An 18,254-nucleotide genomic window follows, 5' to 3' on the forward strand; every position below is an offset into this window, starting at 1 on the left:
TAGTGTGTAACGTGGTCTTGTGCGTATATGAAGTGGGGGTTTACATGCAACTAACCTCCTTTTCAGTGGCATCTTTTCAGATTTTTCTTTGGGGTTGGCCAAAGGTTTGGAACTTATGGTATGGGTGGGATGGCGAATGAAGCAAGCCCTATCAGCTGTGGGCAGGGGGTGCTGGAAGGTGTCCCCCCTAAGAAATTTGTGTATTTTGGAGTATTTTGAAGCCATGTAAGAGGTGTATTGAGTTAATAAAGCAGCAAACAGGTGTGCCACAGCCACCCACATATTATTATTATTATTATTATTATTATTATTATTATTATTATTATTATTATTATTTCAAAGGCTAGGGGACAAACCAAGTCTGGGGGAGCCATCAGTGCCTTGAGGGGGCATGTGCCCCCTAGCCCCTGCCCCCCAAATGATGCCCCTGCTCATTTTACAGTATTAATAAATGCTGGTAGAATTTGTTCATTTGCAATTGCCTTACACCCTGGGGGTCTGCTACAGATATGGGGTGCCTTTTTTACACGATGGCACTTGACTTGCTCTCTCGAGTGGCCATTCTTGGTCTGTGCTCTTGCTGAAGCTTATGCAGTTGAGCCAAAGTACTTCTCTTGGTGTTTATGCAGTACCGTATCATATGTATACAAATATGTAATTGTTTTTACACCTAAATTTATAAATCTACGTTCTGTACATAGGATTTAGCTTGTGAACGCGAGTTGGAACAGGCGTTTAAATTTCAGACAAGGTCATGAACTATTGACAGGTAGGGGGAAGCCCCTCCCACCTGTTGGTGTGCACTCCACTGTGCTTCCAGTTGCCGTCATGTGAAGATGTTCTGTGCTTCTCTGCCCAACTTGCCATTTGCTTTATTGTGATTGTTGCAATGCAAACCCCCCATCAGTCACTAAAGCCTTCTTCATTGCGGAGGAAACTGCAGGTATTCTTAGGTACTGTCCAGGGAAGGACAGGTCTTCTAACTGGTTCCTCTCCTCTGTAGAGATTGACCCACACACATTTTGTGCTTCACGCCACAAGCATGATTTTAATCAGAGCAGCCCATGCTCTAGTGGGTGAAGTTTCCCAGGAAGAAGATCCCCCCCGGTGTCATCGGAGTGCAAGACTCCGCCGGGACACCTCGTGCCAAACTTTTGCCTGTTGGTAACCCTCCCAAGGGAGTTGTTTTCCCTTTGCTAACTCCTGCTGTTGCTTCTGTAGAGAACCACAGGGGAGAAGGGAGGGGGAGATGACTAGCCTGGTTCCACTCTGGGCTAAATCAGGTAGGTTGCAGGTGAGGCAAGTCAACATTGTATGTTTAGTATATATTAATGAGGTCTATTACTTTTGATCATAAAATGCCCTGATGTCCACGTCTCTGCTGTTATGTTGTGTTAGGTAATCTCGGGGAAATAACATTTCAGATCGTGTGCGCTAAAAAAAAAAAAAAATTGGTGTTGCTTGTTCATCAGTCAATTAAAATGAGAAAAGTCTTATTTCCTTTATTTAATGTTAATAGAAATAAGACAAATGAAACAGTCACCAACTGAACTTCAAATGATTAAGAATAACAAAATACCAAGGAGAGTGGCTGGTTGGAAGCCAAAATTTCGAGTATTACTGGTAAATACCACTGAGTAAACAATCCACAAGGCATCCCCTTTGCTTTGTGGCAGATTGGAATGGCCTTACTTATATTTTCTTCTTCTCACCTCGAAGAACATATTGTAACTTGTAACTGAATGTTTGTGTCATTTTGAGACATTCAAAAATTTTTTTCAACTTCATTATAATCAGAAGATTTTTACTTTGTTTATGGTCCTGCTTTCCTTGTTCAGACCCTTTAAATGAGCTTCTTTGCATAAAATAAGATATAATCATCTATTTTACATTCCATATTTTGTGAATTAAATTTTTGAGGTACAGTATGTATAAAAAGTACTTGGAAGATTTTGTCTTATTTTTCAATCTGTTAGTGATCTGCCCGAACATACATTGGAGGATTGTGGTCTTATTCTCGTTTTACTTACTGCAGGTAAGACATGAACTGGAGTTAATGTGATAACATGTCCCAGGGATTTCTTTTACAAGATATAAGAAGTAAGTATCATTTTATTTTGCTTTAATTTATTTGTTTTTTGTCAGTTTTTGTACCTTCATTTTTTAATTCTAATATTTTTGTCTGTTCTCCCATGAGCATTCTTGGTATCAGGAATATTAAAAACTATTACAGACGGTGCCTGGGCTATGTAGGACTCTGCTTAAGCCTTTCCGAGGTGACGACACTGGAAAAATGTTCATAAATTATTTCCGGGTACTGTAGGGGTACTGTAGGCATTACTGAAGGGTCTTTGCAGTGTCCCTTTGGACCGTAGCTGCTACCCCTTTCATTCCTTTTACTCTACCTTTGTTCATATTCTCTTATTTACATCTTACTTTCCATCCTCTCCTAACAATTATTTCATAGTGTCACCGAGAAGTATTCCTCCTCTTACACCTTTCAAACCTGTTTACTGTCAATTTCTGTTTGTGCTGAATGACCTCATAGGTCCCAGCGTTTGGCCTTTGGTCCAAGTTCTATATTCTGATCTATTCTATTCCATTCTGTAGGGATTTTTTTTTTTAATTCTGTCATCATTGTCATCACTGTTATCATCATATGTATTCAGTGCCATTTTAGCAATTTCCCCATCCCTCAAGGAATGAACGGCAGGTGCAGCATTGTCAGTGTGTACTGCAGTATATCGTCACTGTCGGCTTCCTCTAGTTGATGTACATTGTCGTGTGACAAACTCTTTTGGGTGAGTTACGAGGTTTGATATCACCTCATTAAGTTCAAGAAATCCTTCAATGTTGGTATCTGTAGGATCATCTTCACCATCATAGAATTTTGTTGTCCAGATTCTGTTGCTAGCATTTGTTTTAAAGTTGATTTATCAACATTATTCCATGCATTAACAACTGCATAAATGGCATCCTTAACACTGAACCCTTTCAAGGAGTTTTGGATTCCTACGTTTCTGTTGACTGCAGCAAGCACACAGTTCAGAAATTGGTCTTTATACTTTGTCCTCAGGAAATGTAAAATGCCTTCTTCACAAGGTTGTAAAATAGATGTTATATTGGGAGTGTGGTGAAGAAGTGATTGTAAAGACAAAGGGGACTGGATGCTTAATGTTGTTACTTGGTCATAAACAGCTAAAATCCTTATGTAACAACACCTCTCTCTCTCTCTCTCTATGCGGTTTCTAAGTTAGGGGGAGTTATCTTCCAATTCAGTACTAACCGGGATGACACACTAATGTTATTAATGAATAGTACCTCAATTATACTTCCACCCTCCGAGCAGCCCCTATAGGCAGGAACTCAGATTATTAAGTTGCTGTGCGATACAGTGAGAGGTTCTCTCTCTCTCTCTCTCTCTCTCTCTCTCTCTCTCTCTCTCTCTCTCTCTCTCTCTCTCTCTCTCTCTCAGGAGCACTCGCTGGTTGATCCTCAGACCTTAGAGGACACGCTATATGTCACCTTTTTTCTAATAAGTTACTTGCGTAACTTCAGACATGAACACTATACAAAGTTTGTCATATATTCACCGTTGTTGAATTTAAACTTAAAATTAATTTAATAACTAAGGGTTAAACATCAAGTTAATAACTAAGGGTTAAACGTAAAATTAATTTAATAACTAAGGGTTAAACATCAGATTAATAACTAAGGGTTAAATGTAACAAATGCTGCATAGGGGAATTAGTGCCGCCAGTGCAGTTCACGTGCTGCACTTCAGGTATTACTAAGTGTCTTTGCAGAATCCCTTCGGCCCCAGCTGCAACCTCTTTCATTCCTTTTACTGTACCTCCATTCATATTCTCTTTCTACCGCCTGACTGTCCTTCCTCTCCTAACACTTGTTTCATAGTGCAACTGCGAGGTTTTCTTCTTGTTACACCTTTCAAACCTTCTTACTGTCAGTTTCTGTTTCATTGCTGAGTGACCTCATATGTCCCAGTGCTTGGCCTTTGGCCTCAATTTTATATTCAGCTCTAATTAGCTCATTTTCTGTGGAAATTTAGTTAGAAAATGTGACAACACAGACCGCTGAAATTTTGATATGTTATAGAGAATAAAAGACTGAGACATTTTAACTGGAAACCCCACCCCCACCCAAAAAGATACTCCCCCCCCAATAAAAAAATCCGCCAGTTCATCAAAACGGGAAAGAATTGTCCCTCAGAATCCCACTCCAAAGCAGTGTTTGGGTATCACGTATGGAGTACAAGTTTCATTTTCACATTTTTACTGGAGGATTTTTTAAATATTCTAGGAATGGTTATTAACTTACATTGCTTTTGCATCAAAAATGGTATCTTTTATTGTATAGTTAAGTTATTTATTAGACAATTTTTCAGACAGAAAGGTTAACTCATAAATTATGCATTTACGTTTCCTTTATTATATACAACAATTCCTTACTCCACTGGAGTTACAAAAAATATAAAATACAGTGCAAAATAATACTCATACTAAACAAACTTGTAAAAGCAACTAAGTCAGTCTTTCCCACTGCAAAATGCATTTGTCCATGTCTTGGTATGCAAGGGTTTTGCTCTGCTAATTCTTTTCTCCGTAAATATCCCTGCTAGACTGAAAATATTACAAGAATACAATCACCCCCACCATAATCATATGGGCAAACCTGATAGAATGCTGAGAGTCCTGTCCCCAGAACCAGATCCCCCCCTGGAATCTGTGGCCCACCCCTGCAGAATAGTTCCATGCTTGAGCTATCAGTCTGATATTTCTTAGGTCCAAACATTATTGGGTAGTTGATGATCCTATTGCAGTTCCCACTATTTAGCTTCAGATGTAAACTCGGTTCCAGCTTTATCTTTTCCTATTTGTCGGGTCCAATAAATTTTACCAGCAGTGGAAAATTCCACAAATTTAAACCAAGTGAATGTGTAAAAATGTATAGGACTCTTGGACTGGAACCTGGGAACAAATTCCTGGGGTTCAAGAGCCCCTCACCACGTCAAGGTGGTTCCAAGTCGAAGGGTTTTAAAAGTGAAATTTTAATTGTTCGTATACAGAACAAACCTTTGGCTGCAGTAGTACCAGGCTGTTGCAGCTTCATATGACAGCTTGACTGTGCTTTGGTTTGGCTTGTTCAAGTTGGCCCCATCTGCACCTACATTAGATGTGCTTGACCAGCTGCCTTTAGTATAGTGCATTGCCTCCAATCTTGGGGAAGAGTTGCTACAGACTTTGGGAGTCTGTGATTTTTTCAGTCTTCCCCTTCTCTTTGACTCAGAATTCTCTTTTTGGTTGTACTGCGACATTGTGATGTTTGGGGAGGTCTGCTTCGGTACTCATCGCTGACAGAAGTGTTGATACAGAGGAGCTTAGTATATCCTTGGTGACAAGAGAACTAGCCCTACAAGACACCATTAAACACTACAGATTTTTGACTAATTTGCTCAGCAATAAGAGTAAAATGAAAAGTTCATTGTTTTGCAGATATGGACTGTTTTAATAGCGATAAATTCACAGCTTTATAGCATTTTTTAACTTGGTTATATGAAGTTGCAGATGGAGGTGGAGATACAGGTAGAAATCTAGAATATACTGGGTTGCAGAATAAACCATATGTGCACACTTAGGTAGGGCTTTAACTCAGATAAATATGAACTGAATTTTGTGGCATATTTATGAACAATTCTACTTTATATGCATGCACACGCATATATATATAATGTATGTTTTGACATTTCATGACAATTACATAGGAAGTAGAACGACTCCTAATACTAATAAAATTCTTGCAACAAAACTGTTCATGGGAGTTGCAAGGAATGGTCTTGGCGAATAGCCACCATTAGGAATATGTCAAAGGTGTCCTCAACAAAAACAGCACACTGACACAAGCCTTTAGGAAATACAGGTACTGATTCCTATATAAAAGGAACTGTCTCAACTGCTTTGTACTCCTCAAAACAGACAGACTGTTGTGTGTCAAGTGGCAATATTAGGAATGGTTTGTTATTTTGTGGAAGCACTTAAGGTGTTGGATATGCACCACACAAGAAGTTTTGAAAGTGCTATTTTATGTTACATATATGTGCAATGTTAACTGGGAAGATAATCATCTTCCCAATCAGCATGGCACATATATGTAACATGTATTCTACGCTTTGTTGCCGAATGTCAAGTGGGTTAGAGTAGGTATATTGACACAACAATTTTTGTGATGAAATTTCCTGTTAGCTGCATATTCCAGTTCATATTTGGCACAGTTATATCTTTAGCGATTATTATAAGCTATGAGGCGACTTGTAATCAGTAGAAATATGTTGCGGATTGTTTAGAACAGGACTTTAAAAGAAGAGAAACTCAAAATCTATAAAACTCTCAAAATTTATAAATTTGTCATTGGATAATATAGCAGGGTGTGTAATCTCGGGTGACTGCCCAGTATTGTATAGCTTAGTAGGCTCTTCTAAGTTGTCCAGTGAAATGAGTGGAAGTTGTTTGCTATTATGAGTTTGTTCTTTAAGAAAATATTATCTGTTTTCTCTGTTTATATTTATTACAGTTAATACATATTTCAAGAATACTTGCATTTATTAGTAGAAATGCAAACAACAGGAGCTGCATGTCAATTTAATATGAAAATCACCAAGGAAATCAAAACATTACTGGGGTGAATGAAATACTTCAAAATATCAACCTGAATAAAATGAAAGATAGGGCAACGGCATGTGTAAAAACATCCATAATAAAGCTCATGTAATGGGTATGCAAACACCAAATAGGCAACTTGTTGAAGCATCAAGAAGGGGAATGATGTGCAACAAAATATTTACTAGAAGTCAAGCACAAAAAGACTTTACAGGAGGGACACAATTCTACGTGTTCTCATACACTTGGGATGTCTGCATCTTGTGAACCCTGACTTTGACGGAAGTGCAAGTGGCATATGCTGTGCTTCATTTGTTTTGAAGAAATCTTTGCTAGGAAGTGGTTGTGATCCCTGACTACTACTACTTCTTCTGCTTCTTCTTCTTCTTCTTCTTCTTCTTCTTCACAATAATTTTTTTTCCTCTTGCTCATCATTATTATCATTTTGGCTCTGATGTTTACCTGAACATAACCAAAGAGTGCTATCAGTTAATTGAATAACCAGTGACATTTTATTGTATAAGTACTTAAGTTCATAAAAAATTAACTCTATTACATCCATGGATAAGTAGTTGCCATGTCAAGAAATTGTAGAGTGCAGTAAACTGTGTACTTATTTGTCTTTGTAGTAAGGATAAAACCTGGTGGTGAATGTCAGCTTCTCCCATAGTAATGTTGAACTCCCTAAATGGTGCAGGCCTGCTAACCTTTTTAAGCTAATTTTCTCTTTTTAGACCACCTCCGATGAGATGGTTCATGATCAACAGTCTTAGAAAAATTTACCGATTTGTGGCTGTTAAAACTGGCGTTACAATACAGTCATAAAACAGACCCTCTTATCTTGCCACCGAGTTACTTCATAGGCCCCATCAGATCTTATTTTTTCTAGCTAGCTCCTGCACCTAGCTTTGCCATCTCTTGCTTTGACTGGAATTTAGCACCCTTGGGAAGCAAGTTCTTTTTCACAGTACCTGTGTAGTTCCAAAAGTAATGTTAGAGAGACAAAATATCAATGAACTACATGATAGTTCGTGATCAACACTTATGGCAAAATGAAGAACAGCAGCTTCTCCTATACCAGTGTTCCTGTAATGTAAATCATATGCCTTTACAATTTCAATAAGAGGTTCCTTACATTCAAGTACAGTATCTCAGAATTCAAATGAGCACTCTGGGAAGATAATCATCTTCCCAGTCAGTATTGCACATACTGTATATGTAACATGTATTCTACGCTTTGTTGCCGAACGTCAAGTGGGTTAAAGTAGGTTTATTGCCACAACAATTTTTGTGATGAAATTTCCTACTAGCTGCATATTCCAGTTCATATTTGGCACAGTTATATCTTTAGCGATTATTTTAAGCTATGAGGTTACTTGTAATCAGTAGAAATATGTTGCGGATTGTTTAGAACAGGACTTGAAAAGAACAACAACTCTCAAAATCTATAAATTTGTCATTGGATAATATAGCAGGGTTTGTAATCTCAGGTGACTGCCCAGTATTGTATTGCGTGGTAGGCTCTTGTGAGTTGTCCAGTGAAAAAAGTGGAAGCTGTTTGCTATTATGAGTTTGTTTTTTAAGGAAATGTTATCTGTTTTCTCCATTTACATTTATTACAGTTGCACTTTTCAAGAATATTTGCATTTATTAGTAGAAATGCAAACAGCAGAAGCTGCTTGTCAGTTATTATTATGAAAATCACCAAGGAAATCAAAACATTTCTGGGGTGAATGAAATACCACAAAATATCAACTTGAATAAAATGAAAGATAAGGCAATGGCATGTGTAAAAACATTCATAATAAAGCTCATGTAATGGGTATGCAAAACAACAAATAGACAACATGTTGAAACATCAAGAAGGGGAATGATGTGCAACAAAATTTTTACTAGAAGTCATGCACAAAAAGACTTCACGGGAGGGACACAATTCTACGTGTTCTCATACACTTGGGATGTCTGCATCTTTTGAACCCTGACTTTGACAGAAGTGCAAGTGGCATATGCTGTGCTTCATTTGTTTTGTAAAAAACTTTGCTAGGAAGTGGCTGTGATTCCTGACATTTTTTTACTTTGGCATTTGGTCTGAACAATAATTTTTTTCCCTCTTGCTCATGATGATTATCATTCTGGCTCTGATGTTTACCTGCATATTACCAAAGAGTTCCATCAATTAGTTGAGTAACCAGTGATATTTTAATATCTAAATCATTCTTAGGTTCATTAAAAAAGGGATTTTGACAGAGGAAAAATCTATTTCTGAGGAAGGTCCCGTGTCACCCGGTGAAATTCCATTACAGCACGAATTTCTAGGTATAACAATGCTAGATATACCAGAGAAAAAGAGCTTTCAGGAAAGCTGGGGTTACTACCCCCAGTCGATCGTCTTTAGAAGACGTCGGTATAATGAAGGGTGAGTGAAATACCACTACCACGGAAATATACTCGAAAGATCTCTCCTTATCAAAACCCCCGTAAAAGAGCGGTGAGCCGTTACAACTCCCACCCTCAACACCCGCCAGGACGGCGACACCAGCGCCACCTACTTCATTCCATGCTAGCACTAACCCCAGACTTGGCATGTGCAAGAAGGGGAGGGAGTACTAGACTAGACAGGGAGGGTCACCGGGTGACACGGGACCTTCCTCAGAAATAGATTTTTCCTCTGTCAAAATCCCTTTTCTGAGTTCAGTCCCGTGTCAGCCGGTGAAATAGTGATAGAGAATCATGCCAAGACTGCTACTACTGGGAAAAAAGGGGGGTAACCTGAAGAAAAGGCAAAATTGTAACGAAAATAACTTTAATTAAGGAATCTCTTCCATGAAGCAAGAATACTTAAAAGTAAGGCAACTTAATTTTAAGGCACACCAACAAACTTAACACTACAAAACACTGGAGGTCCCCGGTCTGATGGGGAAAAAACCTCAAAAATCTTAAAATTACTTAAAAGTAGTGAAACATGAAATGTGCACAGAACAAGAAACACAACCTTAAAACTATATGTAAACTTAGGCTTAAACATGTAAGAGACAAGACTAATGAAAATAACACACACAATTATCCGGGGTACATGGAGCCAAACAAAAACTGTCCAGTACCCCGCAACGAAACAATTATGGCTAATCAGATTACAGTTTCCCATCATCAAATACAAATATATCAATATGAAGAGCTAGGCAGTGAGGCATAAACGACCAGGAGAATAAGCAGAGAAGCAAATGAGGTAGGCGGGCGGGGGGGAAAAGGAAAGGATATAATTATTTAAGGTGGGGAGATGACACTTCCCACTGCTATAGTAGAATATTTCAGGGCTTCGAGTGATTTTAAATAGTGGCGTTTAAACACTAGAGGTGATTTCCAACCCGTATATTTTGATAACTCTGAAAAGTCCATATTATGAAAATAATTAATAGAAGTAGCCACTGCTCGAATATCATGAACTTTAGGAACTGAGTCTGGGTTGGCTTGTTTAATGAAATACAGAATTTGTTGTCTTATACCATTAAGAGAAAGAGTACCACCTTTCTCCCTGATAAAAAGAGGACCCGACTTACTCTGTGGAGTTCTTGAGAGGTAAGATTTAAGTGTATGGACTGGACATAAAGATTGATCTTGAGGAAGGGGCACCACCTTCCAAGGAGACCACCTGTCCTGTGGGTCTTCGTTTTTAGCTAAAAATCTAGGGTCAGGGGAGAGGAGGACTTCTCCGGATGGGAGGAAGTTAACAAAATTATCACCTCTAGTGAGAGCTGACAGCTCTGAAATTCTAGCACCTGAAGCCAAACTAAGTAAAAATAAGGTTTTCCTTAACAGATCCTGATAAGAGCAATGGAAGTTATCCAGCTCTGACGCTAACTTAAGGACGTCATTGAGAAACCAAGTAACCGAATGTGGACGTGATACTGGTCTCAGACGAGCGCATGCTCTGGGGATGGATGAAAAATAAGAATCTGTAAGGTCGATTTTAAAGCCGTAAAGAAATACTTTCTTCAATGCCGACTTGATTGTGGTAATAGTGGCGGGAGCCAGACCTTTCTCAAACAGTGACCTAAAGAAGGAAACTCCTAAATTAGTCGTCATAATTTTGGCTTCAGATGCTTTCAGGAAGGAGGCTAACTTTTTGACTGCTGAGTCATATTGTCTAATAGTAGAATCTCTTTTATCTGATTCTAAAAACAGAGTGTTGACAGGGTCAATGTTTGCTCCTTTTTGAGCTGCGAACTTTATAAAGTCCATAAAGCTAGGGCATCTTGAATCCTTGAGGAAGCTGACACAGTCTTGGTTTGTACTGTCTGGGTCAGAATGGGCTTGGGGATCCGAAGACTCCGCAAGCCCAGTTCCTGAAGGAGAGGGAACCAATTGCTCTGCGGCCAATAGGGGGCTACCAGAGCTGGTTGACCTTTGAATGTCCTTAGTTTGTGTAACACTTTCAGCAGCAAATTTATTGGAGGGAACAGATAAATTCTCTCCCAATTGTTCCAATCTACTGTCATTGCGTCTGTGGCGAACGCCTGGCGGTCCAGGTTGGGGCTACGTAACAGGGGAGCTTGAAGTTGCTCTCCGTTGCGAACAGATCCACTTGGAGTCCCGGAACCCGGCGGCAAATCCATTGAAAAGATTCCGCATCCAGGGACCACTCCGTCTCCAACGGGGTAGTCCTGGACAGGGAATCCGCCACCACGTTCCGGACACCTGCTAGGTGGGTGGCTGACAGGTGCCAACCGTGCTTGTTCGCCAGGAGAAGATAGCTACCATCACTTGGTTTACTCGACCTGATTTGGAGCCGCCCCTGTTGATGCAATGAACTACCACTGCGCTGTCTAACACCAACCTGATATGAATCCGATTGGGAGGGCGGATTTTCTTCAGCGTTAGAAAGACCGCCATGGCTTCCAGGGTGTTTATATGGAACTGCTGAAACATTGTGGACCACGTTCCCTGTACTTTCTGTTTTGGTGAATATCCCCCCCAGCCACTTAGAGAAGCGTCTGTGTGGATAACTAGTGCCGGAGGGGGAAACTGAAGTGGAACTGTTTTGGACAGGCCCTTGACTGTGGTCCAAGGCCGCAGTCTTGTCTTTAAGATCCGAGGGATAGAGGAGACCTTGTCCCTGAGCTTGGTGTTTGCTCGACTCCGCCACACTCTGTTTATGTCTTTTAATTTGGCTTTCAAGAGCAGGTCTGTTACTGAGGCAAATTGGAGAGACCCGAGGACCCTTTCCTGGGACCAACGGGATGCTGACTGTTTTTGAGAAACCTCTTGGTGAGATGCTATCTCTTTCCTCTTGGAAGGAGGGAGAGATAACGTGTGGGAGGACAGGTCCCACTGAAGACCCAGCCACTGAAACCGAGACTCCGGAGTCAGGCGGGACTTCTCCCTGTTCAGCTGAAAACCCAATGACTCTAGGAAATTGGTGACTATGGACGTGGCTTCTTGACAGTCCGGAACAGATGGAGCCCAGATTATCCAGTCGTCCAGGTACGCTGCTAGGAGATTCCTTGGGACCGGAGCTGCTGTACTACCCGTATCCGCCAGCTTGGTGAATATCCTGGGTGCAATGTTCAGACCGAAGGGCATGACCCTGAAGGAGTAGGCTTGATTCCCGAGTCTGAAACCGAGGAACTGAGAGAAGTTCCGCGCAACCGGGACGTGATAATAAGCGTCTGAAAGATCGATAGAGGTGGTGACGGCTCCACGCGGAAGTAGAGTCCGAACCTGAGCTACCGTAAGCATGCGAAACTTGTCGCATTTTATGTAGAGATTTAGACGCGATAGATCCAGGATCACTCTTTGCTGATCGGAGTCTTTTTTGGGAACAGTGAATAGCCTGCCTTGAAACTTTAGGTGCCTTGCTTTCTTTATTGCTCGTTTGTTGAGCAATTCTGTTACATAATCCTGTAGGATTGATGTGGGTGGCTGGTAAAATCTGTTTGGAGGGGGAGGATTCTTGATCCAGCTCCACCCTAGTCCCTTGGACACAATGCTGTGTGCCCAAGGGCTGAAGGTCCATTGGTCCCTGAACCAATACAGGCGACCGCCTACCTGCGTTTTCTCAGTGGGAGGGAGCGGGTTTGTTCCCCTCTACCACGTCCTCTCCCCTTGGGGTGGTGTTAGACTTTCCTCTGTAGGGGCCCTTGCCCTTCCTCCCCTTGCAACCCTATTGAGGCCGTGAAAAAAATCCACGGCCTTCATATGTAGGGTTGTATGCTGGTGAGGATACATAGGAGGGCACTGCTGGTTGGACCAACACGTACTGTTGGGGTTGGGACTTAGAGGTAGATGGCTGGGCCACTGCCGAGACCGGGACGGCTTGAACCATCGCCTGATGGGGCCTCTTATGTCTCCTGAACCTTTTTCCTCCTCTCGTCTGGGGCCGGCCGATTCTGGGGTCTTGCGCTTATAAGTGGGAATTCCCCACCGAGCGCGCAGACTCTGATTGGCCCTGTAGCCTCAGACATGACGGATGTAACCTCTCCTTCAGGGAAGAGGTTAGGTCCCCAGATTGAACTTTTAATGAGCTTGTTAGGCTCGTGGCGGATTGTAGCGTCAGCAAAAATAAATTTTCTGCATTCCAGCCTAGCCATAACAAACTCATGCAAGTCTAACTGGAAGCTCGCCAGGAAAGACTTAGCTAGGACCTGGAAAAAGGGTTCGTCCGAGCCGGAGACGGCAGTAGCCTCAGTAAGACAGCCGGAGCTCAAGGACCGGGCTAACTTAGTCCGGGTCTCAAACTCCGCTTTAACAATGATTCCGGCAGTTTAGGGAGTTGTTCGCTAAACTGCGTGGAAGCGCAAAGAGGGTCCAGCTTGCCTACAGTGAAAGTGGACGGGCGTCCACCAGAACTCGTTACTTCCTGGGAATACCAGGGAAGTAGGGTCTGTTTCCTTAATTGAGGAAAGGATTCCCGTCAAAGCATGCTCGGTCGTAGCCAGAGCAATTTTGTCCATGCAAGGAGTGGGAAGATCTTCTCCCAGGGTGAACATCGTGAAATTGCCCTTGAAAGGGGTCAATTTTGTGTTCACTGCCTGCCACTCCATCAGAGTGCGCAGGAGAGCCGACTGGGCTTGGTCTCTAGGGATGATGACAGTCTCCTAGGTACCTTGTCTGACCGAATCCAGGCTTCTTCCGTAAGCCTCACGAAGCCAGGATAAGGGGGCAAGAGATCGGGAGGAAGAACTCCAACTCCTCCAACCGTCTCGTGCCCAGACCGTCTAAAGTAAGTTTGCCATCATGTTGGATGGCCCGGAGTCTGAACCGCCAAGGGTTTCCGACATCAAACGGCAGGGAGGTCCGCAGTGTCGGGAATAGAATACTGCGGTTCTGCTTTAGGTTGGCGAGCCAAACCTGCCAGTATATTGTCATAGTTGGCAAACTTATCTGAGATCTTCTCAAACCTAGAATCTAGGTCCTCCGTGAACTTTTGTATAGTTCAGTGGCCAGGGCTTGGCGTCAAAGAGGCTGGCGAGGAGGGCTTGGTTTTGCCGCCCTCTTACTCGCGCCCTTGCCGGAGGAGCTAGATTTACTCCCGGAGGCTACCGGTCCTGGAACCTTAGCCTTCGACGGGGGAAGGGCAATGCCTTCTGGAAGTCGAGGACTTATAGCCCTTCGCCTTCCATGAAGTCTTCAACTTGGGGATAGCAGACGGAGCTCTATCACCCAAAGAGGAAGACTTCACAAAACCTGCAAATGAAGATACAGATGAAGCAGGGGAGTCAAACAAAGGGGGGCCCGCCCCAATATCCTCACTTACCTCCCCACTTACCACCTGGTCCTGCTCCGTATTCATAGGTTCCAAGTCGAGATTTAGGGCGGCAACATCCTCCGAGACCTCGGCGTACATGATGTCCACTTGAGGTGGCTGGGTCGCATCACGGATCTGCTGGATAATAGGGGTGGCAAGTTCTGGTACTGCAGCGGCTACCCGTGCGCCGGGGTAAAGCAGGTCCCTCAACCTGGCGTCGAGGACGTAGGGCTTCCCCGACGGAACATTCCTGCCGAACCCAGCCACCCAGGCCCGGAGGGATTCCAAGGCAGACTTCTTGGAAGTTTCATCCGCCTGCAAGGAAACCTGCAGTTAGTCAGGAATGAAAAGACAGACGGAGAATATAAACAACGTATCGTATGAGGAGCATGGACCGGAGGAAAGAAGACTTTCACTTACCGACTCGTCTTGGATGGTTGAGGAGAGAGCAAAGCAAACCTCACAGCCATCGGGGTGCCAAACAACCAGGTCGTCCAGTCGGACCGCACAACCAGCGTGGGTCCGGCACACTACGTGCCCGTAGGGTTGTTGAAGGGAGGCGGTACACCCCGGCTCCTCACAGCGAACAGTCTGTAAAGGTAACAGTACATGAACCTCACACTCTAAGCAAAATAAAGTCGGCAAGGCCGGGAAACTCAACTACAACCGGAATACTCCGGCGTAGAAGAACTACCAAATTAAACTGGGCCAATAAGCTTTAAATGCACAGAGTGGAAGTTAAGGATTCAGACCCCGGAAGACTCCGGGGAATGAAGGAACGGGAAACCAGGAACCAACCATAAGGGCTGCCAGAAAATTAACGGCGGAGCCCCCAGGTGTGGGACCGGAATCACGTATATGGTAGAACAAAATAATAATAATAACAATAATCAAAAATAACAATGATGGTAACACTCCGGAGACCGGAGGAGTCCGTTACGCTAGCGTGACATAGAATCATCCCACATTCACCTCCCCGCCGGAGAAACAAATGGGTAAAGGATCTATGTTCATAACATACGGCGGGGCCACACCTAAACCCTAACTTCGTAGCTCGATGGGGAGACGAGAGGTGAGACAGGATTCGAACACGCTCGAGCAAACGAACCATCCACCCCACCACAGCGAAGCTGGGGACGATATGGGAGGAGCGAATCCTCTACCAATAGGGAGGAGTCCCTGACTCGGAGAAAACGCCATCTAGCGTCACCCGCACGAGTCGCAAAGCTGGGGGGGGGGTAGTGAAGAGGAGTAGGCTACCGGAAGGGGAGAGGAGACAAGGAGAACATGACACCCGCTCAACTGCATCCTTCCTTCCCAATGAACTTGGAAGGGAAGCCTACTCCAGGGAGCTACACAGCCCAAAGCCCAACTTCTCCTAGGCGTAGCCTAATAAAAACCTAACCTAGTATAGGTTAGGAAGGAGAAAGGGGTGTAAAAGGAGAGGAGGAACCAACAGGAGAGAAATTTTTGTGCCGAGAGCCAACCAGGAACAGTGGGGATAAGTAGGCGACTAGCCTAGAGGAAACACATCCAAAGAACTCGATTCCCCCGAAATTGGGGGAAGAGGACTAAGGGGCTCACTCTGACCCTAAAACGATCCCTGTGGAAACAGCAACCAAAACTCCCTCAACCTGATCTCCGCACCCAGGGCAAGGGATGGAGCCCACACTACAACCATCATATAAAAACAATCAAAATAAAATTACGTTCACAGGAAGTGTAGCCTACCTCGGGGGGGAGGCTCACCAGAGGCAAACTACACAACCAAAAACAATAAACAAATAAAATTAAAAATACTAAAACTAAAAGAAGAGCACCATCTTCAAGAATAACATAATAGCCTATGAGACTAAATGAAAAAGAACCCAACCTGGTGGGGGGGGGTACTTGGACGGAGCAACTCCCTAAGAGAGGCCGACAGGCCAAAAATGCAAAACAAAAACTAAAATTGGAGGGGGAGCCACCGCACGGAACCACCAGGAAGGAATTCAAGGGCTAAAATCTATAAATATATAGCGACTAGGAGAAAACTCCAACCGAAAGAACAGAAGGAGTCGCCTCGCGGTCGACATGGCTGACCGGGGACGCCGTGGCGTCATAAGAAGATCCCAATATTTATGAAAATACGAGACCAAAACAGCCATAAATAGATCAAAAACCCCACAAAAAGATGGTACTTAACTTAGAGATGGAAAAGGTGCTCGAAGCCATCGTAGATGAAGTAAAAAACAATCCAAAATAGGGACGAGCACACAAAAGAAGCGAACGTATCACGTGCTAGAAAATGGAATTAGGTGGCGCTGGTGTCGCCGTCCTGGCGGGTGTTGAGGGTGGGAGTTGTAACGGCTCACCGCTCTTTTACTGGGGTTTTGATAAGGAGAGATCTTTCGAGTATATTTCCGTGGTAGTGGTATTTCACTCACCCTTCATTATACCGGCGTCTTCTAAAGACGATCGACTGGGGTAGTAACCCCAGCTTTCTGAAAGCTCTTTTTCTCTGGTATATCTAGCATTGTTATACCTAGAAATTCGTGCTGTAATGGAATTTCACCGGCTGACACGGGACTGAACTCAGAAATAAGTATTTCATCCTTATCCTCATCATGATTATCATTTTGGCTCTGATGTTTACCTGAACATAACCAGAGAGTGCTATCCGTTAATTGAATAACAAATGACATTTTATTGTATAAGCACTTAAGTTCATAAATAATTAACTGTATTCCATCCATGCATAAGTAGTTGCCATGTCAAGAAATTGTAGAATGCAGTAAACTGTGTACTTATTTGTCTCTGTAGTAAGGATAAAACCTGGTGGTGAATGTCAGCTTCTCCCATAGTAACGTTGAACTCCCTAAATGGTGCAGGCCTGCTAACCTTCTTAAGCTTAACTTCTCTTTTTAGACCACCTCCTACAAGGTGGTTCATGATCAACACTTTTGACAAATTGAAGAACAGCAGCTTCTCTATACTAGTGGTCATGTGATACAACAAATCATATGCTTTTACAATTTCAATAGTCATAGAAAAATACTGATTTGTGGCTGTTAAAACTGGCGTTACAATATAGTCATACATAATACCTCTTATCTTGGGACTTAGTTACTTCATAGGCCCCATCAAATCTTATTGTTTCTAGCTAGCTCCTGTACCTAGCTCTGCCATCTCTTGCTTAGACTTGAATTGATCACCCTTGGGAAGCAAGTTCTTTTTGACAGTACCCTTGTCACGTGCGTTTGTTTGACCGTTTTCCAAAAGTAATGTTGGAGAGGCGAAATATCAATGAACTACATGATAGTTCGTGATCAACAATTATGGCAAAATGAAGAACAGCAGCTTCTCCTATACCAGTGTTCCTGTAATGTAAATCATATGCCTTTACAATTTCAATAAGAGGTTCCTTACTTTCAAGTACAGTACCTCAGAATTCAAGTGAGCACTCTGGGAAGATAATCATCTTCCCAGTCAGCATTGCACATACTATATATGTAACGTATTCTACGCTTTGTTGCTGAACGTCAAGTGGGTTAGAGTAGGTATATTGACACAACAATTTTTGTGATGAAATTTCCTACTAGCTGCATATTCCAGTTCATATTTGGCACAGTTATATCTTTAGCGATTATTTTAAGCTGTGAGGTTACTTGTAATCAGTAGAAATATGTTGCGGATTGTTTAGAACAGGACTTGAAAAGAAAAACTCTTAAAATCTGTAAATTTGTCATTGGATAATATAGCAGGGTTTGTATTTTCGGGTGACTGCCCAGTATTGTATTGCGTGGTAGGCTCTTGTGAGTTGTCCAGTGAAATGAGTGGAAGTTGTTTGCTATTAT

The 18,254-nt window shown here is 42.6% G+C and overlaps 1 protein-coding gene across 6 annotated transcripts in view; it reads left to right on the forward strand.

Annotated features, from left to right (window-relative positions):
- The window catches only part of LOC136855905 (uncharacterized), a 174,632-nt gene that overhangs the window by 4,182 nt on the left and 152,196 nt on the right, over positions 1-18,254 (forward strand). For 4 of the 6 annotated variants that reach the window (XM_067133353.1, XM_067133351.1, XM_067133352.1 and 1 more), the window contains exon 2: positions 2,036-2,100. The exons of the other annotated variants lie outside the window; for them this stretch is intronic. The gene's annotated coding sequence lies outside the window, so the exon portion shown is untranslated. The remainder of the gene's footprint in view (positions 1-2,035; positions 2,101-18,254) is intronic. 6 annotated transcript variants of the gene reach the window in all.

The sequence above is a fragment of the Macrobrachium rosenbergii genome, chromosome 33 (genome assembly GCF_040412425.1).
Source record: "Macrobrachium rosenbergii isolate ZJJX-2024 chromosome 33, ASM4041242v1, whole genome shotgun sequence".
Lineage (NCBI taxonomy): Eukaryota > Metazoa > Arthropoda > Malacostraca > Decapoda > Palaemonidae > Macrobrachium > Macrobrachium rosenbergii.